This window comes from Pseudophryne corroboree, chromosome 3, assembly GCF_028390025.1.
Source record: "Pseudophryne corroboree isolate aPseCor3 chromosome 3, aPseCor3.hap2, whole genome shotgun sequence".
NCBI classification, from domain to species: Eukaryota; Metazoa; Chordata; class Amphibia; order Anura; family Myobatrachidae; genus Pseudophryne; species Pseudophryne corroboree.
In genome coordinates, this window is record NC_086446.1 from 274,811,987 (window position 1) to 274,835,236 (window position 23,250).

General features: G+C 44.8%; 1 protein-coding gene across 5 annotated transcripts in view; it reads left to right on the forward strand.

Moving 5' to 3' along the window:
* RAD21L1 (RAD21 cohesin complex component like 1) overlaps window positions 1–23,250 on the forward strand; it is a 619,411-nt gene that overhangs the window by 202,695 nt on the left and 393,466 nt on the right. The gene's annotated exons all lie outside the window — the stretch shown is intronic.

A 23,250-nucleotide genomic window follows, 5' to 3' on the forward strand; every position in this document is an offset into this window, starting at 1 on the left:
TATCCCATATCCAAATATTCCGAAATACGGTATTTTCTGAGTGAGATAGTGAAACTTTTGTTTTCTGATGGCTCAATGTACACATACTGTGTTTAATACACAAAGTTATTAAAAATGTTCTATTAAATTACCTTCATGCTGTGTATATAAGATGTATATGAAAAGTAAATGAATTGTGTGTATGTACACAAACTTTGTTTAATGCACAAAGTTATTAAAAATATTGGCTAAAATTACCTTCAGGCTGTGTGTATAAGGTGAATATGAAACATAAATGCATTCTGTACTTAGACTTAGGTCTTATCGCCATAATATCTCATTATGGTATGCAATTATTCCAAAATACGGAAAAATCCGATATCCAAAATACTTCTTGTCCCGAGCATTCTGGATATGGGATACTCAACCTGTATTGGCAATTTCATTTTTAAGTGAGAAATACTTACCGTTTCATGCAGAGCAAGTACATTCATCTTGGCAGAAATGCCTGTCCTTAAGTTATTTGTCAAGTGAAAAAGCAGGAGTTCTTTTTAAAATGAACACATTTAATATACTGCAAAGCATTAATTAATTAATGAGAGGACCACCAAACCATCTTTCAGTCATTAGTCTTTACAATTCTTAAATATCAAAGTCTTGCTTTTATTTTTTGTATTGTATTCATTGAAAGGTATAATAAATAAGCAACAACTGTACAAGCAAATGAATACAATCATAAGGGTCTTAAATAAAGAAAAGCAAACAGTCACCATAGCATAATCGAAAATAGAGCTGAAGAAACAACACAGGCTATTCTGAGTCAGATTCAGTAGTGTCTGCATCTTTTGCTGCAGCTCCGTCTTTATACTAATACAGCAGCTGGTGATCTTCTTACTGAGATTCCCACTTGCAGCAGTATAAATCCACCTCTGTGCCTCTTGAGATGTTCCATCGGTTGCACCATCAAAATTTTTACCAACCCTATAGCAGGTGCATTTTCTCAGTCTGAACATGGCATTTTTGTGAGCAGTTCTGCGTCTTTAGATGCAGCCGCTGTCCGCGTCTAGCCCACATCATGTTACTTCCCAGGAATGCCCACTGAAATCCACCCTCCCTGTGTCCAAATTACTTCTGCATCTCCAAGAGTGAACAATCGAGTCGACTCGGATGCATGCGCAGCCATAATATAATGGGATATTGTGTGCAGCATCGCCACTACATCCACCTGTGAATCAGGTCCACAATGAATACACATTTAGAACCCAGATTTCATTGAAGAAATAGTATAAGTTAAACATAATGCAACAAAGTTGCCAGATTTAAAAGGACAAAAAAAATTAAAAGTATACGACTCCACATTTCATAAAGGAGGGATATATATATATATATATATATATATATATATATTTTTTTTATAATATGCTTTTCTCTTACATCCTATGGGGGACACTGATGCTAGGTATTATATGGTCCAGCCAGGTATTTGCCACCATCATAAATATGAACAAATTATGAAAGTCCTCCCTTTTCATAACTTTCTCTGTACATGAAACTGAAGATACAGCTATTTAAATTAGTCTAAGTGGAATGATCAGGATTTTGGCGGAAATGTAGAAATGGGATACATCGAAATGTACAGTAAAAAAAATAGCTTTCTATAATTTTCTAACATTTTTTTAAAAAATCATACAACAGCCATTTGACTTAATTTAATCACACCAAGTACTTTTATTATAACCAGTAATAGACTTATATAATATTTTCCTACAGATGTAGCCATGCTCATCTATCCTCTGTGTGGCATGTAGTGCGAAAAACTAGTCACATTACGTTTGCCTGCACCTTGTTGTAGTGTGGTATATTCAGTCACAGTGTAATGAATTAAGGGGGTAATTCCAAGTTGATCGCAGCAGGAATTTTTTTAGCAGTTGGGAAAAACCATGTGCACTGCAGGGGAGGCAGATATAACGTGTGCAGAAAGAGTTAGATTTGGGTGGGTTATTTTGTTTCTGTGCAGGGTAAATACTGGCTTCTCTATTTTTACACTGCAAATTAGATCAACTTGGAATTACCCCCTAAGTCTCCATCGAGTGCAATAATGGTGTTCGTCCACCTGCTGTCGCTTTTGAAAACCACCATTGCGATTGAGTGAAGTCTCCATTGTAAAGGCAAACGATGCTTGTAGTGTAAGAACTACTTTTTCTCTAACGTCCTAAGTGGATGCTGGGGACTCCGTCAGGACCATGGGGAATAGCGGCTCCGCAGGAGACAGGGCACAAAAATAAAGCTTTAGGATTAGGTGGTGTGTACTGGCTCCTCCCCCTATGACCCTCCTCCAAGCCTCAGTTAGGTTTTTGTGCCCGTCCGAGCAGGGTGCAATCTAGGTGGCTCTCTTAAAGAGCTGCTTAGAAAAAGTTTTTTAGGTTTTTTATTTTCAGTGAGTCCTGCTGGCAACAGGCTCACTGCATCGAGGGACTTAGGGGAGAGAATTTCAACTCACCTGCGTGCAGGATTGATTGGATTCTTAGGCTACTGGACACCATTAGCTCCAGAGGGAGTCGGAACACAGGTCTCACCCTGGGGTTCGTCCCGGAGCCGCGCCGCCGACCCCCCTTACAGATGCTGAAGATTGAAGGTCCGGAAACAGGCGGCAGAAGGCTCTTCAGTCTTCATGAAGGTAGCGCACAGCACTGCAGCTGTGCGCCATTGTTGTCACACACTTCACACCAAGCGGTCACGGAGGGTGCAGGGCGCTGCTGGGGGCGCCCTGGGCAGCAATATTTTAATACCTTAAGGCAAAAGAATACATCACATATAGCCATTAAGGCTATATGTATGTATTTAACCCATGCCAGTTATCTAAATCTACGGGAGGAAAGCCCGCCGAAATAGGGGGCGGGGCTTATTCTCCTCAGCACACAGCGCCATTTTCCTGCTCAGCTCCGCTGTGAGGAAGGCTCCCAGGACTCTCCCCTGCACTGCACTACAGAAACAGGGTAAAACAGAGAGGGGGGGCATTTTTTGGCGATATATTGGATATATTTAAGCTGCTATAAGGAACAACACTTATATAAGGTTGTTCCCATATATATTATAGCGCTTGGGTGTGTGCTGGCAAACTCTCCCTCTGTCTCCCCAAAGGGCTAGTGGGGTCCTGTCTTCGATAAGAGCATTCCCTGTGTGTCTGCTGTGTGTCGGTACGTGTGTGTCGACATGTATGAGGACGATGTTGGCGTGGAGGCAGAGCAATTGCCGATAATGGTGATGTCACCCCCCAGGGAGTCGACACCGGAATGGATGGCTTTGTTTATGGAATTACGTGATAATGTCAGCACATTACAGAAATCAGTTGACGACATGAGACGGCCGGCAAACCAGTTAGTACCTGCCCAGGCGTCTCAGACACCGTCAGGGGCTGTAAAGCGCCCTTTACCTCAGTCGGTCGACACAGACCCAGACACAGACACTGAATCTAGTGTCGACGGTGATGAAACAAACGTATTTTCAAGTAGGGCCACACGTTATATGATCACGGCAATGAAGGAGGCTTTGCATATCTCTGATGCTGCAAGTACCACAAAAAGGGGTATTATGTGGGGGGTGAAAAAACTACCTGTAGTTTTTCCTGAATCAGAGGAATTAAATGATGTATGTGATGAAGCGTGGGTTAACCCAGATAGAAAAATGCTAATTTCAAAAAAGTTATTAGCATTATACCCTTTCCCGCCAGAGGTTAGGGCGCGCTGGGAAACACCCCCTAGGGTGGATAAGGCGCTCACACGCTTATCAAAACAAGTGGCGTTACCGTCTCCTGATACGGCCGCCCTCAAGGATCCAGCTGATAGGAGACTGGAATCTACCCTAAAAAGTTTATACACACATACTGGTGTTATACTGCGACCGGCCATCGCCTCAGCCTGGATGTGCAGTGCTGGGGTCGTCTGGTTGGATTCCCTGACTGAAAATATTGATACCCTGGATAGGGACAGTATTTTATTGACTATAGAGCAATTAAAGGATGCTTTCCTTTATATGCGAGATGCGCAGAGAGATATTTGCACTCTGGCATCAAGAGTAAATGCGATGTCCATATCTGCCAGAAGGAGTTTATGGACGCGACAGTGGTCAGGTGATGCGGATTCCAAACGACATATGGAAGTATTGCCGTATAAAGGGGAGGAATTATTTGGCGTCGGTCTATCAGATCTGGTGGCCACGGCAACTGCCGGAAAATCCACTTTTTTACCTCAGACCCCCTCCCAACAGAAAAAGACACCGTCTTTTCAGCCGCAGTCCTTTCGTTCCTATAAGAACAAGCGGACAAAAGGACAGTCATATCTGCCTCGGGGCAGAGGAAGGGGTAAGAGAGGGCAGCAAGCAGCCCCTGCCCAGGAACAGAAGCCCTCCCAGGGTTCTGCAAAGCCCTCAGCATGACGCTGGGGCCTTACAAGCGGACTCAGGAACGGTGGGGGGTCGACTCAAGAATTTCAGCGCACAGTGGGCTTGCTCACAGGTGGACCCCTGGATTCTGCAGGTAGTATCTCAGGGTTACAGGTTGGAATTCGAGAAGTCTCCCCCTCGCCGGTTCCTAAAGTCTGCTTTGCCAACGTCTCCCTCAGACAGGGCGACGGTATTGGAAGCCATTCACAAGCTGTTTGCTCAGCAGGTGATAGTCAAGGTACCCCTCCTACAACAGGTAAAGGGGTATTACTCCACGCTATTTGTGGTACCGAAGCCGGACGGCTCGGTAAGACCTATTCTAAATCTGAAATCTTTGAACCTGTACATACAAAAATTCAAGTTCAAGATGGAGTCACTCAGAGCAGTGATAGCGAATCTGGAAGAAGGGGACTTTATGGTGTCCCTGGACATAAAGGATGCTTACCTGCATGTCCCAATTTGCCCTTCACATCAAGGGTACCTCAGGTTCGTGGTGCAAAACTGTCATTATCAGTTTCAGACGCTGCCGTTTGGATTGTCCACGGCACCTCGGGTCTTTACCAAGGTAATGGCCGAAATGATGATTCTTCTGCGAAGAAGAGGCGTATTAATTATCCCTTACTTGGACGATCTCCTGATAAGGGCAAGGTCCAGAGAACAGCTGGAGGACGGAGTAGCACTAACCCAAGTAGTGCTGCAACAACACGGGTGGATTCTGAATTTTCCAAAATCTCAGTTGACCCCGACAACACGTCTGCTGTTCCTGGGAATGATTCTGGACACGGTTCAGAAAAAGGTGTTTCTTCCGGAGGAGAAAGCCAGGGAGTTATCCGAACTTGTCAGGAACCTCCTAAAACCAGGGACAGTGTCTGTGCATCAATGCACAAGAGTCCTGGGAAAGATGGTGGCTTCTTACGAAGCGATTCCATTCGGCAGATTCCACGCACAAACTTTTCAGTGGGATCTGCTGGACAAATGGTCCGGATCGCATCTGCAGATGCATCAGCGGATAACCTTATCGCCACGGACAAGGGTGTCTCTTCTGTGGTGGTTGCAGAGTGCTCATCTGTTAGAGGGCCGCAGATTCGGCATACAGGACTGGGTCCTGGTGACCACGGATGCCAGTCTAAGAGGCTGGGGAGCGGTCACACAAGGAAGAAACTTCCAGGGAGTATGGTCAAGCCTGGAGATGTCTCTTCACATAAATATACTGGAGCTAAGAGCGATTTACAATGCTCTAAGTCTGGCAAAACCCCTGCTTCAGGGTCAGCCGGTGTTGATCCAGTCGGACAACATCACGGCAGTCGCCCACGTAAACAGACAGGGCGGCACAAGAAGCAGGACAGCAATGGCAGAAGCTGCAAGGATTCTTCGCTGGGCGGAAGATCATGTGATAGCACTGTCAGCAGTATTCATTCCGGGAGTGGACAACTGGGAAGCAGACTTCCTCAGCAGACACGATCTACACCCGGGAGAGTGGGGACTTCATCCAGAAGTCTTCCACATGATTGTGAACCGTTGGGAAAAACCAATGGTGGATATGATGGCGTCCCGCCTCAACAAAAAACTGGACAGGTATTGCGCCAGGTCAAGAGACCCTCAGGCAATAGCTGTGGACGCTCTGGTAACACCGTGGGTGTTCCAGTCAGTGTATGTGTTCCCTCCTCTGCCTCTCATACCAAAAGTACTGAGAATTATACGGCAAAAGGGAGTAAGAACGATACTAGTGGCTCCGGATTGGCCAAGAAGAACTTGGTACCCGGAACTTCAAGAGATGCTCACGGAGGATCCGTGGCCTCTACCTCTAAGACGGGACCTGCTTCAGCAGGGACCGTGTCTATTCCAAGACTTACCGCGGCTGCGTTTGACGGCATGGCGGTTGAACGCCGAATTCTAAAGGAAAAAGGCATTCCGGAAGAGGTCATTCCTACACTGGTAAAAGCCAGGAAGGAGGTGACTGCACAACATTATCACCGCATTTGGAGAAAATATGTTGCGTGGTGTGAGGCCAGAAAGGCCCCCACGGAGGAATTTCAACTGGGTCGATTCCTACATTTCCTGCAAACAGGATTGTCTATGGGCCTCAAATTGGGGTCCATTAAGGTTCAAATTTCGGCCCTGTCGATTTTCTTCCAGAAAGAATTGGCTTCAGTTCCTGAAGTCCAGACTTTTGTAAAAGGAGTACTACATATACAGCCCCCGGTTGTGCCCCCAGTGGCACCGTGGGATCTTAATGTAGTCTTGGATTTTCTCAAATCCCATTGGTTTGAGCCGCTCAAATCGGTGGAGCTGAAGTATCTTACATGGAAAGTAACCATGCTACTGGCCCTGGCTTCAGCCAGGAGAGTATCAGAATTGGCGGCTTTATCATATAAGAGCCCATATCTGATTTTCCATACGGACAGGGCAGAACTGCGGACGCGTTCTCATTTTCTGCCTAAGGTGGTGTCAGCGTTTCACCTGAACCAGCCTATTGTGGTGCCTGCGGCTACTAACGAGTTGGAGGATTCCAAGTTGTTGGACGTGGTCCGGGCATTGAAAATATATATTTCAAGAACGGCGGGAGTCAGAAAGTCTGACTCACTGCTTATATTGTATGCACCCAACAAGATGGGTGCTCCTGCTTCTAAGCAGACGATTGCTCGTTGGATTTGTAGCACAATTCAACTTGCACATTCTGTGGCAGGCTTGCCACAACCTAAATCTGTCAAGGCCCATTCCACAAGGAAAGTGGGCTCATCCTGGGCGGCTGCCCGGGGAGTCTCGGCATTACAACTCTGCCGAGCTGCTACTTGGTCAGGGGCAAACACGTTTGCAAAATTCTACAAATTTGATACCCTGGCTGAGGAGGACCTTGAGTTCTCTCATTCGGTGCTGCAGAGTCATCCGCACTCTCCCGCCCGTTTGGGAGCTTTGGTATAATCCCCATGGTCCTGACGGAGTCCCCAGCATCCACTTAGGACGTTAGAGAAAATAAGAATTTACTTACCGATAATTCTATTTCTCGTAGTCCGTAGTGGATGCTGGGCGCCCATCCCAAGTGCGGATTGTCTGCAATACTTGTACATAGTTATTGTTACAAAAAAATCGGGTTGTTATTTGTTGTGAGCCGTCTGTTCAGAGGCTCCTACGTTTGTCATACTGTTAACTGGGTTCAGATCACAAGTTATACGGTGTGATTGGTGTGGCTGGTATGAGTCTTACCCGGGGTTCAATATCCTTCCTTATTGTGTACGCTCGTCCGGGCACAGTATCCTAACTGAGGCTTGGAGGAGGGTCATAGGGGGAGGAGCCAGTACACACCACCTAATCCTAAAGCTTTATTTTTGTGCCCTGTCTCCTGCGGAGCCGCTATTCCCCATGGTCCTGACGGAGTCCCCAGCATCCACTACGGACTACGAGAAATAGAATTATCGGTAAGTAAATTCTTATTTTTTTAGATGATCTCTATATTAATTAGAAATGTGAACACAGAAAAAGATTGACTCAGCGTCTCCAATACACACAAAGAAAAGCACAGTTCAGAGTTATACACAGCTCTCTAAAAGAAAAGAAAAAATCATTACAATCAGCAATAGTTGGGACACACAGCACTATAAAAAGAAATGACAATGACCAACATCACTATGTCACTGCCTTCCTTGGCATAATGGTATCACTGATGGTTGCCATGCCCGTGAGCTACGGTTCAATTCCCACAAAGGACACACTTGTATTGTATATCTGTAAAAGTAGCATTCACAGGTTTTTTTTATAAATTTTTCCAATACAAGCTCTGTTGTGGTTCATATACAGATTCAGACATGCATGTAGATATACATTTAAAATTACAAAAAAAGCTGTAGGTGCCAGTTTTTACACAGATATACAATACAAACCTGATATACGGGAAGATATTCAGGAGGGGACTGTAGACACTGTCGAGACATTATGGGTAGAAATTGCATGCGGGGAAAAAGGAATAAAAAAGTTATTATTGGGTGTATGCTATAGGCCGCCTGGTATCAACGCATCTGATGAGGAATTGTTACTAAAGCAAATTGAAAGAGCAGCAGGAGTAGGAGACAGTAGTGATGGGAGATTTTAACTATCCAGAGATAAACTGGAAAAACGATTCATGTGGTACTGCTAGGGGCAATATGTTTTTAAACACACTTTATGATAACTACTTAGTCCAACTAATTGAGGAACCAACTAAGTACAATGCAATCTTAGACCTGGTATTAACAAACAATGGGGATTTGATATCCGGTATTATAGTAGGGGAACCCATAGGAAACAGCGACCACAATATGGTCACATTCAATATCAGTTTCCATAAACAGCCATATACTGGCTCAACTAGGACTCTAAACTTTAGCAAAGCAAATTTTGAAAAGATGAGGGTATTTTTCAGGGATATTGAATGGGAAGGTTTGTTTTTAGGAAAAAATACTACAGAGAAATGGGAGGTACTAAAATTCCTGCTAACTTAAAATACACTCAAATTTATTCCTAGGAGCAGCAAAAAAAGGAATAAAAATCATAAACCGATGTGGCTTAACAAAAAGATTAAGGAACTTATGGGCAAGAAAAGGCGAGCATTTAAAAAATACAAATCGGACGGGGAAGCAGAGTCATTTCAGCACTATAAGGAATGTAACAAAATTTGCAAGAAGGAAATAAGAGCGGCTAAAGTAGAAACTGAAAAACTAGTAGCAAAGGAAAGCAAAGCGAATCCCAAAAAATTCTTTAAATACATTAATTAATAGCAAGAGATTAAAGAAGGAGAGTATAGGCCCTTTAAAAGACAAGTTGGGAGTCTTAAGCAAAAATGATAATGACATAACGGACACACTAAATGAGTTTTTTTCAACAGTATTCACTAGAGAGGACCCAATTCAGGGACTGACACACAATCTCAATAATGAGAATATCCCACTGATAGGTACTTATTTAAGCGAGGAAGTAGTCTGTGACCGATTAAAACATTTAAAGATTAATAAATCACCAGGGCCCGATGGTATTCACCCAAGGGTTCTAATGGAGCTTCACTCTGAACTGGCAAAACCGCTATTTTTGATCTTTAAGGATTCAGTTATATCAGGTATGGTTCCCAAAGACTGGCGTATAGCGGAAGTAGTGCCTATATTCAAAAAGGGAAGTAAAGCTGAACCAGGTAATTATAGACCAGTTAGTCTTATATCTATAGTGGGGAAAGTATTGGAAGGTATTCTAAGAGATAGTATTCAGAAGTTCCTTGAAGTCAATAAGGTCATTAAAAGGAATCAACATGGGTTTATGAAGGACAGATCCTGTCAAACCAACTTACTTGGCTTTTATGAAACAGTAAGCGCAAACCTAGATCAGGGTAAAGACGTGGATGTAATCTTTTTAGACTTTGCCAAAGCATTTAATACTGTACCACACATGAGACTTAACTACAAGCTACAAGAAACAGGGCTAGGAAGCACAATATGCACTTGGGTCAAAAACTGGTTCGATAATAGGGAGCAGCGCGTTGTGGTTAATGGATCTTTTTCAACTTGGACTGAAGTGCTAAGTGGTGTGCCGCAAGGCTCAGTATTAGGACCGCTATTGTTCAATATTTTCATTAACGACCTAACAGAAGGTCTAGAGAGCATGGTGTCAATTTTTGCAGATGATACCAAATTGTGTAAGGCTATAAATACAGAGGAGGATGCCGAGTCTCTTCAGAACGATTTAGTTAAATTAGAAGCATGGGCAGCCAAATGGAGAATGCGCTTCAACACAGACAAGTGTAAGGTAATGCACTGTGGTAACAAGAACAAAAATTACACCTACCTACTAAATGGGGTAAAATTAGGGGATTCTGTACTGGAAAAGGACTTAGGTGTCCTCATAGATAGCAAGCTAAGCAGTAGTACCCAAAGTAGGACTGCAGCAAAGAAGGCTAATAAGATATTAGCATGCATAAAACAGGGTATTGATGCTAGGGACGAGAGTATTATACTACCGTTATATAAATCACTAGTGAGGCCACACCTTGAATACTGTGTACAATTCTGGGCACCGTACTACAAAAAGGATATCCTGGAGCTAGAAAAGGTACAGAGGAGGGCGACCAAACTAATTAAGGGCATGGAGACGATGGAATACAAGGAAAGGCTTGAAAGACTAGGCATGTTTACATTGGAAAAGCGGAGACTAAGAGGGGATATGATCAACATCTACAAATATATAAGGGGACAATACACAGAGCTTGCGCGGGACCTGTTTTTGGTTAGATCAACATAGAGGACTCGTGGATACTCGCTCAGGTTAGAGGAGAGGAGATTCCGCACAAAACGTCGTAAAGGCTTTTTCACGGTAAGGACAATACGTGTTTGGAATTCCCTGCCCGAGGGAGTTGTAATGCGGAATCTGTCAACACCTTTAAGAATGGGTTAGATAAATTCCTAATGGATAAGGATATCCAGGGTTATGGTGCATAGTCATGCACTATAGTTACTATAAATAGGGATAAAATGCAACGGCTGACAGCAGCATCAGTCAGAAATTTTAGTCAAATCATCATGCATAGGAGACCACAAATAGGTTGAACTCGATGGACAATTGTCTTTTTTCAACCTCAGATACTATGTTACTATGTTACAAGTATGGCTTTTCAAATTACATTAGACATATCTTTATGAGACTGGGTTTATTGTACTTCTTCCTGTGCCTCCCCATTGCTTTAATATGCAGCCTCCCCCAGCCCCAGTCCCACCCCTTTGAGACTTGTGATTTCACGGACTGGGTGTACTACTTAGTAAATGACAGCATAAGCAATTCATTTACGTACAGTAGTGTACCAGCCGTGTTGTGTTTTTACTAAGCAGTACACACAGTCCATAAAATTACAACTATCACAGGGTGTAGGATTAGGGGTGGGGGAGGCTGCCTATTAAAGCAATGGGGAGGCCTGGGAAGAAATACAGTAAACCCAGGCTTATAAAGATACGGATGGTGTAATGGTGAGCATTACTACCTGACAGCACTGAGGTCATGGGTTCGAATCCCACCATGGCTCTAACTGTGTGGAGTTTGTATATTCTCCCCGTACTTGCGTGGGTTTCCTCCGGGTACTCCGGTTTCCTCCCACAATCCAAAAATATACTGGTAGGTTAATTGGCTCCCTACAAAATTAACACTAACGTGAATGTGTGTACATGTGGTAGGGAATATAGATTGTAAGCTTCACTGGGGCAGGGACTGATGTGAATGGCCAAGTATTCTCTGTAAAGCGCTGCGGAATATGTGTGCGCTATATAAATAACTGGTAATAAATAAATAATAAAGATAACACTTTCATAAAGAGAAGAATCTCGTAATTTGAAAAGCCACACTTGTATATTTGTTTATAAAGTAGCATCCACAGGGTTTAAAAAAAAAATTGACTATATCTGTGTGCATATCTGAGTGTGTATACAAAGCACAACAGAATTTGTTTTGGCAAAATTAGAAGAAAACTGTGAATGCTACTTTTTGCACAGATGATATGCTACTTTTTACACTAATATACAAGTGTGGCTTTTCAAATTACGAGTGTTATTTATATTCAGTGTGATCCTGTGGATGTATATGCTAATGAAATTCTATGTTACAGTGTTTTCCTGGTAATCACTGTAACTTAGCATTTCAGATGCAGATACAGCCGGACTCGTACACAAACTATAGGCATGTCGCAAATCATTTTAATCAGCAAAAGGTGCTTGTGCGTCCTGTTCACATAGCGGTGTGTATAAGATGCATTTACAGCAAGAAAAGATGCCAGACGTTAGCAGAGCTGCCCAGCAAATGACGGCTCACTCACGCCAGGCATCTCTCGATCTTTAGGTGCATGCACAATGCTAGCATGCCTTACAAATGAACGTGCTTTCTGGGTTCCCTTCCCCCAACCAAAGCCAGCATAAGCCATTCATTTACATAGAGTAGTCTACCCGCCGTGTTGTGTTTGTCATTTACTAAGCAGTACACCCAGTCCATGAAAACACAAGTCTCACGGTGGTGGGATTGGGGGGAGACTGCCTATTAAAGCAATGGGGTGGCCCGGAAAGAAGTACAGTAAACGCAGTCTCATAAAGAGAAGAATCTCGTAATTTGAAAAGTCACACTTGTATATTTGTGTAAAAAGTAGCACCTATGTTTTTTTTTTTCTTATTTTGACTGTATACTGTATGTGTGTGCATGTCTGAGTCTGTATAGAAAGTATGGTAGAACTTGTTTTGGGAAAATTAGAAAAAAAACTATGGATGCTACTTTTTACACAGATATACAATACAAGTGCGTCCTTTGCTGGAATCGAACCCTAGATTACGGGCATGGTACTCATCAGTTATATCACTATGCCAAGAGAGAAACTAGGAGGAGGAGGGGCTGAATCTAGGTGTGAAGTGATTAGGAGGAGGGGCTGAATAGAACAGCTGTCTGAGAAACTATATAAACAGTGACTAGACTCTGAGCTTGCTCATTGTGAGAGGCTTGCATTCTAAAGTGAGGCTTGGCTTATTAAGTGAGTTTGAAACAGCAACAGGTGAGTTAGAATACAGAAAAAGGTGAGTTTTATAATACACAAAAAGTGACACAAAGATTTGCAATACCATTAACATCTGATACAATGTTTGGCCTTGTGCAGTGCAATGGATGTAAAGCATTTGTTTGGAAAGAGGCAGTGTGGAGACTCGGCTGCTGTCCAATCTGTGAGCAATTTTCTCTGATGAAGGAGGAGATAGCAAAACTGCATGCTGAGATTTGTAGGATGTCTGTGTCTTTGAAGCCTCCACTGCCTCAGAGAGCCACCAGAAGACATTCTGCCTGGACTACTGTGGGCTCTCAAGGGCAGAGATTTCCAGATGGACACAGACACCTCCCGCAAGCGGTGACACTGCAAAACTCATATGCTACTCTTGCAGGGCTGGAAGATACAACTAATAGAGTTACTACAGAACAGGAGGATATGGGGACTTCTACCAACTATAGGAACAGGAAATGGAACAGAAAAATTGCATCCCCAAAAAGGACTGCACTTCTCTTGGGAGATTCCATTATTAGAGGAATACATCTGGGAAATGCAAATGAAGTAGAGAAACAAGCAAGGTGCTTACCTGGAGCCACAGCTCCAAGGGATAAAAAGCGCATGCTAAGAATTGTGAAGGCAGCAAGAAAAGATGGGGAGGTGGATGTCATTGTCCACCTAGGGACAAATGACCTGGCAAATGCTGAACTCATGGCCGTAAAAGATGAATTTAGGAAGTTAGGGACTGCTCTGAAGCAGGTGGCAACCACTGTATCTTTTTCAGAAGTATTGCCAGTACACAGAGGGGAAGACAACTCACCGCATCAGAAACTTCAATGTTTGGCTAAGGACATGGTGCAATGAGTAGAGATTTGGATTTATAGGCCACAGTCACACCATCTGGCAAGATAGGAGCTTATACAAAAGTGACGGCCTGCACCCATCTTCAAGGGGAACAAGAATACTTACTGAACAGTTTGGATGCTTCATCAAGAACTATTTAAACTAACAGAGGGGGGCAGTGAACCAAACAAGAATAAAGAAATCTGCTCCCCCAACACAGAGGTATTGTTTCTGCAGGCAAAGGGAATAGGTAGCATATCCACAGCAATAGAAGATAATTCAGATCAAAACCAAATAAAAATAGGCAGAGAGAGGAACATAGCTAGGAACAGGAAAAGCACAAAAAAAACTGTAAAAGCTATGTGTGCAAATGCTAGGTGCTTAGGAAATAAAATCCCAGAACTAATTGCAATAATGACAAGGGATGATCTAGACATTGTGGCAATTACAGAGTCATGGTACAATGAAAATCATGACTGGGACATAGCTATACCGGGATATACTTTATTTAGGAAGGACAGAATTGGAAAAATCGGAGGAGGGGTAGCAATGTATGTAAAAAAAATGCATAAATACTACATTAATACAAAGTATTGAAGAAAAAACTGAGGCCCTTTGGGTGACCATAGAAACAGGGGAAAAGTCGAGTATTCGTATTGGCGTGATATACAGGCTACCAGGTCAGGAAGAGGAACTCGACAAGTACCTATTGCAGGACATAACTAAAATGGCATTAAAAGGAGAGGTAATAATCATGGGAGACTTTAATCTTCCTAATGTAAACTGGGAAGTGTCTGTTGCTAGTTCCACTAGAAGTAGGGACATTTTAAATTCCCTTCAGGTAGCATCCCTCCACCAATTGGTGAGGGAGCCCACTCGGAAAGACGCTATATTAGACTTAATACTTACAAATGGAGACAGAATATCGGACGTAAAAGTGGGTGAAAACCTGGGATCCAGTGATCATCAAGCAGTAAGGTTCAGCATAAAGACGGAGACTGATTCATCCCATACAAAAACAAAGGTGTTGGATTTTAGGAAGGCTGATTTTGTAGGGATGGGAAAATGTGTAAGCGATTCTTTGGTAGAGTGGAGGAACTTGAAAGCCGTGCAGGAGAGGTGGGAAACATTAAAATGTGCAATATTAAAGGCAATAGACCTTTGTATCAAAAGTGTTAGGAAAAACACAAGGAAAAGGAAGCCAGTGTGGTTTGCAAAAGAAGTAGCAAATATTGTGAAAGCAAAAAAGATGTCTTTTAGGAAATATAAGCAGACACAAAATAATGAAGACAAAGAGATATATCTTGTTAGACAGAAGGATACTAAGAAGGTAATCAGATGTGCAAAGGCACAAGCTAAGGAGAAAATGGCCCAGTCAGTGGGTAAAGGAGGCAAAACTTTTTTAAGGTATATAGGCGAAAGGAGAAAAACAAAAGGCGGAATAATGAAACTAAAGACAGACACTGGGAGTCTTGTTGAGGGAGACAATTTAATAGCAGATCATCTTAATAATTATTTTTGCTCAGTATTTACTACTGAAAGAGAGGGGAAGGGGCCACAGTTAAGTTTCAGGGATATTCAGGAAAATGACATAAGTACATTTACAGAGGAGAAGGTCCTAACAGAACTCTCAAAGCTGAAAGTGGACAAATCTATGGGGCCAGATGGGATACATCCAAGGATACTAAAATAACTTAAAGAGGTGCTGGTAGCACCATTGACAGAATTATTCAACCAGTCATTAGCTACAGGAGTAATTCCAGAGGACTGGAAAAGAGCAAACGTAGTCCCACTGCACAAAAGTGGAAGCAAGGAAGAGGCAAACAACTACAGACCATTGAGTCTTACATCAGTAGTAGGGAAATTGATGGAAACACTCTTAAAAGAGAGTTGTAGATTATCTTAAATCCGGCAATTTACAGGATCCCAAACAGCATGGATTCACTGGGGGGAGATCATGTCAAACAAATCTTATCTTATTGACTTTTCTCTGACGTCCTAGTGGATGCTGGGGACTCCGTAAGGACCATGGGGAATAGCGGCTCCGCAGGAGACTGGGCACAAAAGTAAAGCTTTAGAACTACCTGGTGTGCACTGGCTCCTCCCCCTATGACCCTCCTCCAAGCCTCAGTTAGATTTTTGTGCCCGAACGAGAAGGGTGCACACTAGGTGGCTCTCCTGAGCTGCTTAGTGAAAAGTTTAGTTTTAGTTTTTTTTATGTTCAGTGAGACCTGCTGGCAACAGGCTCACTGCATCGAGGGACTAAGGGGAGAAGAAGCGAACTCACCTGCGTGCAGAGTGGATTGGGCTTCTTAGGCTACTGGACATTAGCTCCAGAGGGACCGATCACAGGCCCAGCCATGGATAGGTCCCAGAGCCGCGCCGCCGGCCCCCTTACAGAGCCAGAAAGAAGAGGTCCGGAAAATCGGCGGCAGAAGACGTCCTGTCTTCCACAAGGTAGCGCACAGCACTGCAGCTGTGCGCCATTGCTCTCAGCACACTTCACACTCCGGTCACTGAGGGTGCAGGGCGCTGGGGGGGGGGCGCCCTGAGACGCAATAAAAACACCTTGGATGGCAAAAAATGCATCACAAATAGCTCCTGGGCTATATGGATGAATTTAACCCCTGCCAGAATACACAGAAAAACGGGAGATAGGCTCCGCCCCCTTCTCGGCGGCCTTATCTCCTCAGCACACTGGCGCCATTTTCCCTCACAGCTCCGTTGGAGGGAAGCTCCCTGGCTCTCCCCTGCAGTCACTACACTACAGAAAGGGTTAAAAAAGAGAGGGGGGCACTAATTACGCGCAGTATTAAAAATACAGCAGCTATAAGGGGAAAAACACTTATATAAGGTTATCCCTGTATATATATATAGCGCTCTGGTGTGTGCTGGCAAACTCTCCCTCTGTCTCCCCAAAGGGCTAGTGGGGTCCTGTCCTCTATCAGAGCATTCCCTGTGTGTGTGCTGTGTGTCGGTACGTTTGTGTCGACATGTATGAGGAGAAAAATGATGTGGAGACGGAGCAGATTGCCTGTAATAGTGATGTCACCCCCTAGGGGGTCGACACCTGAGTGGATGAACTGTTGGAAGGAATTACATGACAGTGTCAGCTCTGTATAAAAGACAGTGGTTGACATGAGACAGCCGGCTACTCAGCTTGTGCCTGTCCAGACGTCTCATAGGCCGTCAGGGGCTCTAAAGCGCCCGTTACCTCAGATGGCAGATATAGACGCCGACACGGATACTGACTCCAGTGTCGACGGTGAAGAGACAAATGTGACTTCCAGTAGGGCCACACGTTACATGATTGAGGCAATGAAAAATGTTTTACACATTTCTGATAATACGGGTACCACCAAAAAGGGGTATTATGTTCGGTGAGGAAAAACTACCTGTAGTTTTCCTGAATCTGAGAAATTAAATGAGATGTGTGATGATGCGTGGGTTTCCCCCGATAACAACTGATAATTTCTAAAATGTTATTGGCATTATATCCTTTCCCGCCAGAGGTTAGGGTGCGTTGGGAAACACCCCCTAGGGTGGATAAAGCGCTCACACGCTTGTAAGAACAAGGGCTCTACCCTCTCCTGAGATGGCCGCCCTTAAGGATCCTGCTGATGGAAAGCAGGAGGGTATCCTAAAATGTATTTACACACATACTGGTGTTATACTGCGACCAGCAATCGCCTCAGCCTGGATGTGCAGTGCTGGGTTGGCGTGGTCGGATTCCCTGACTGAAAATATTGATACCCTAGATAGGGACAGTATATTATTGCCTATAGAGCATTTAAAAGATGCATTTCTATATATGCGTGATGCGCAGCGGAATATTTGCCGACTGGCATCAAGTCTAAGTGCGTTGTCCATTTCTGCCAGTAGAGGGTTATGGACACGACAGTGGTCAGGTGATGCGGATTCCAAACGGCATTTGGAAGTACTGCCTTATTAAGGGGAGGAGTTATTTGGGGTCGGTCTTTCAGACCTGGTGGCCACGGCAACAGCTGGGAAATCCACGTTTGTACCCCAGGTCGCCTCTCAACATAAGAAGACGCCGTATTATCAGGCGCAGTCTTTTCGTGGGCAAGCGGGCAAAAGGTTCCTCATTTCTGCCCCGTGACAGAGGGAGAGGAAAAAGGCTGCAGAAATCAGCCAGTTCCCAGGAACAGAAGCCCTCTCCCGCCTCTGCCAAGCCCTCAGTATGACGCTGGGGCTTTACAAGCAGAATCAGGCACGGTGGGGGCCCGTCTCAATGAATTTCAGCGCGCAGTGGGCTCACTCGCAAGTAGACCCCTGGATCCTTCAGGTGATATCTCAGGGGTACAAATTGGAATTCGAGACGTCTCCCCCTCGCCGTTTCCTAAAGTCGGCTTTACCGATGTCTCCTTCTGACAGGGAGGCAGTTTTGGAAGCCATTCACAAGCTGTATTCCCAGCAGGTGATAATCAAGGTACCCCTCCTGCAACAGGGAACGGGGTATTATTCCACACTGTTGTGGTACCGAAGCCGGACGGCTCGGTGAGACCGATTCTAAATCTAAAATCTTGAACACTTACATACGGAGGTTCAAATTCAAGATTGAGTCACTCAGAGCAGTGATTGCGAACCTGGAAGAAGGGGACTACATGATGTCTCGGGACATCAAGGATGCTTACCTTCATGTCCCAATTTACCCTTCTCACCAAGGGTACCTCAGGTTTATGGTACAGAACTGTCACTATCCGTTTCAGACGCTGCCGTATGGATGGTCCACGGCACCCCGGGTCTTTACCAAGGTAATGGCCGAAATGATGATACTCCTTCGAAGGAAGGGAATTTTAGTTATCCCTTACTTGGACGATTCCCTGATAAGGGTAAGATCCAGGGAACAGTTGGAGGTCGGTGTAGCACTATCTCAGGTAGTGTTGCGGCAGCACGATTGGATTCTCAATATTCCAAAATCGCAGCTGATTCCGACGACTCGTCGTCTGTTCCTAGGGATGATCCTGGACACAGTCCAGAAAAAGTTGTTTCTCCCGGAGGAGAAAGTCAGGGAGTTATCCGAGCTAGTCGGGAACCTCCTATAACCGAGCCAAGTCTCAGTACATCAATGAAAGGGTTCTGGGAAAAATGGTGGCTTCCTACGAAGCAATCCCATTCTGCAGATTCCACGCAAGAACTTTCCAGTGGGACCTGCTGGACAGATGGTCCGGGTCGCATCTTCAGATGCATCAGCGGATAACCCTGTCACCAAGCACAAGGGTGTCTCTCCTGTGGTGGTTGCAGAGTGCTCATCTTCTAGAGGGCCGCAGATTCGACATTCAGGACTGGGTCCTGGTGACCACGGATGCCAGCCTGCGAGGCTGGGGAGCAGTCACACAGGGAAGGAATTTCCAGAGCTTATGGTCAAGCCTGGAGACATCACTTCACATAAATATCCTGAAGCTAAGGGCCATTTACAATGCTCTAAGCTCAGCAAGACCTCTGCTTCAAGGTCACCCGGAGTTGATCCATTCGGACAACATCACGGCAGTCACCCACGTAAACAGACAGGGTGACACAAGAAGCAGGAGGGCAATGGCAGAAGCTGCAAGGATTCTTCGCTGGGCGGAAAATCATGTGATAGCACTGTCAGCAAGTGGGGACTTCACCCAGAAGTCTTCCACATGTTTATAAAACTCGACAAGTATTGCGCCGGGTCAAGGGACCCTCCGGCAATAGCTGTAGACGCTCTGGTAACACAGTGGGTGTACCAGTCAGTGTATGTGTTCCCTCCTCTGCCTCTCATACCCAAGGTACTGAGAATTATAAGATGGAGAGGAGTAAGCACTATATTCGGGCTCCGGATTGGCCAAGAAGGACTTGGTAACCGGAACTTCAAGAGATGCTCACGGAGGATCCGTGGCCTCTACCTCTAAGAAGGGACCTGCTCCAGCAAGGACCCTGTCTGTTCCAAGACTTACCGCGACTGCATTTGACGGCATGGCGGTTGAACGCCGGATCCTGAAGGAGAAAGGCATTCCGGATGAAGTCATTCCTATCCTGATCAAAGCCAGGAAAGATATAACCGCAAAACATTATCACCGCATTTGGCGAAAATATGTTGCGTGGTGCGAGGCCAGTAAGGCCCCGACGGAGGAATTTTCAACTAGGTCGATTCCTACATTTCCTGCAAACAGGAGTGTCTATGGGCCTGAAATGGGGGTCCATTAAGGTTCAAATTTCGGCCCTGTCAATTTTCTTCCAAAAAGAACTAGCTTCAGTCCCTGAAGTTCAGACGTTTGTGAAAGGGGTACTGTATATACAGCCTCCTTTTGTGCCTCCAGTGGCACCTTGGGATCTAAATGTAGTTTTTGGGTTCCAAAAGTCACATTGGTTTGAACCACTTAAATATGTGGAGTTAAAATATCTCACATGGAAAGTGGTCATGCTGTTGGCCCTGGCCTGGGCCAGGTGCGTGTCAGAATTGGCGGCTTTATCCTGTAAAAGCCCTCATCTGATTTTCCATTCGGACAGGGCGGAATTGAGGACTTGTCCTCAGTTTCTCCCTAAGGTGGTTTTCAGCGTTTCACCTGAATCAACCTATTGTGGTGCCTGCGGCTACTAGGGACTTGGAGGACTCCAAGTTGCTAGACGTTGTCAGGGCCCTGGAAATATAGGTTTCCAGGACGGCTGGAGTCAGAAAATCTGACTCGTTGTTTATTCTGTATGCACCCAACAAGCTGGGTGCTCCTGCTTCTAAGCAGACTATTGCTCGTTGGATTTGTAGTACAATTCAGCTTGCACATTCTGTGGCAGGCCTGCCACAGACAAAATCTGTAAAAGCCCACTCCACAAGGAAGGTGGGCTCATCTTGGGCAGCTGCCCGAGGGGCCTCGGCTTTACAACTTTGCCGAGCAGCTACTTGGTCAGGAGCAAATACGTTTGTAAAATTCTACAAATTTGATACCCTGGCTGAGGAGGACCTTGAGTTCTCTCATTTGGTGATGCAGAGTCATCCGCACTCTCCCGCCCGTTTGGGAGCTTTGGTATAATCCCCATGGTCCTTACGGAGTCCCCAGCATCCACTAGGACGTCAGAGAAAATAAGAATTTACTTACCGATAATTCTATTTCTCGTAGTCCGTAGTGGATGCTGGGCGCCCATCCCAAGTGCGGATTGTCTGCAATACTGGTACATAGTTATTGTTACCCAAAAAAATCGGGTTATTGCTGTAGTGAGCCATCTTTTCTAGAGGCTCCTCTGTTATCATGCTGTTAACTGGGTTTAGATCACAAGTTATATGGTGTGATTGGTGTGGCTGGTATGAGTCTTACCCGGGATTCAAAATCCTTCCTTATTGTGTACGCTCGTCCGGGCACAGTATCCTAACTGAGGCTTGGAGGAGGGTCATAGGGGGAGGAGCCAGTGCACACCAGGTAGTTCTAAAGCTTTACTTTTGTGCCCAGTCTCCTGCGGAGCCGCTATTCCCCATGGTCCTTACGGAGTCCCCAGCATCCACTACGGACTACGAGAAATAGAATTATCGGTAAGTAAATTCTTATTTTTTGACTGTGTGACTAAAGTGATGGATAAAGGTGGAGCCATGGGTATAGCTTATCTAGACTTTAGTAAGGCTTTTGACACTATTCCACATCGCAGACTGCTAAATAAACTTGAAAGTTTGGGATTGGATATTAGGATTATTGAATGGATAAGATCTTGGTTGAAGGATAGAAAACAGAGAGTTGTGGTAAATGGAGTGCATTCACAGGAGGGAAATGTTACCAGTGGAGTACCCAAGGGATCTGTACTTGGACCAGTGCTGCTTTTTTTTTTAATATAAAATTTTTATTGAGTTTTCATACAGATTACATGTACATTTAGATTGGTAAGTAAAATTAGGAGGGGGGGGGAGACATATACATAACAGAACTAATAAAGATATGGGGGAGGGTGAGTACGTATCAGGGATATCGTAATACAACAATGAAATCATAGTATAATGAAAGACCAGAGGTCTGCATCACTTAGCAAGTTAAGGCCCGGTATGGACCGGGGAGCGAAGCACAGAGAGGTCTGGAATGTCAGCTGGAGCGCCGAATGCACCCATCCGGCCCGAGCCCTCCCTGTAAAGGGACCATTTAAACCACTTCTTACTAATAGAGGTATTTCCTGGAGAATAATTGCCCTCTGCTGTTTCAAAAACATAGTGTTGATGGACTATTTTCTATCATCGAAATATTGGGGATGACCGCCGACTTCCATTTGGAGGCATTGGCGGCTTTAGAGGCTATGAGGATATGGCCTAAAAGGTATCTATCACCGCTAGACATCTCCTTCTCGTAATAGTGAAAGAGTGCCAAGAGGGGGTCAGGCAGAAGGACCACTCCTAGTATGTGGGAAATGAATAGGAACACCTCCCTCCAGAGCGCCCGGATTGTCGGACATAACCAAAAAATATGAAGAATATCTCCCACCATCCCACAATTTCTCTAGCAACTAGCGGAGACATCAGGCCAAATCTTGTGCAAACGGGCCGGCGTTAAATATACCCTATGAACCAGTTTATAATACATTTCACAATGATTTACACAGTTGGAAATTCTAAAACAGGATTTAAAGAGATCTTTCCAGACATCTTCGGTGAAGACTGCAGGGAGGTCTTTTTCCCATTTAGTCTGTGCAGGGAATACCCCATGGTGGGACTCGGTCACAAGATGCTGGTACCATCTGGATATGTCTCCCCTATTGCCGCTAGGCACTAGGAGTGACATCAGCATTTTAGGGAGATCAGTATGTGGGACTCGACTGGGAGAGCAGCTTTGAAGCCAATGCCGCAATTGTAGATATTTGTGAAAATCTTGTTTGGGTACCTGAAATTGTTCCTGGAGTAGGGAGAAGGGGACTAAAGCACCGTCTCGGAGGACATCCTTTAGAGTGGTGAGACCCATGGCCCGCCAGTGGTGTAATTGCAAATCTGGGATCAATAGGGCTATAGCGTGGAGAGACAACTGGGGGGAGGGCAGAGCACCAGCAGGGAGAGACTTAATTACGTCCCTCCATGCCAACAGCGTTGCGTGGACTGCGGCGCACTCAGCAACTCCAGCTGGGAATGATTTGATGGGCAACCAAAACAAGTCTGATAGTGTGAAGGGGGATATTGCCTCCTGTTCCAGGGATGCCCATGGTTTAAAATTGCCCTGGGTGAACCTATCTCTAGCCTGGGTGAGTAAACAAGCAATATGGTATCTCTCTAAATCTGGATATGCAACTCCACCGGCACACTTTGGAGCAGTTAATGTGGATTTCGCTATTCTCGGCTTTGAGCCCCCCCAAATATATTTAGTTAATAGACGATTGAATCTGTTACAAACATCTTTGGGGAAAGTCCTTGGGATGGTACGGAAGAGATACATCAATTTTGGTAAAAGAACCATCTTCGCAGCTGCCACTCGTCCGACCCAGGAGACCTCCTGCACCATCCAATCTTTAATAAATAATTCAAATGC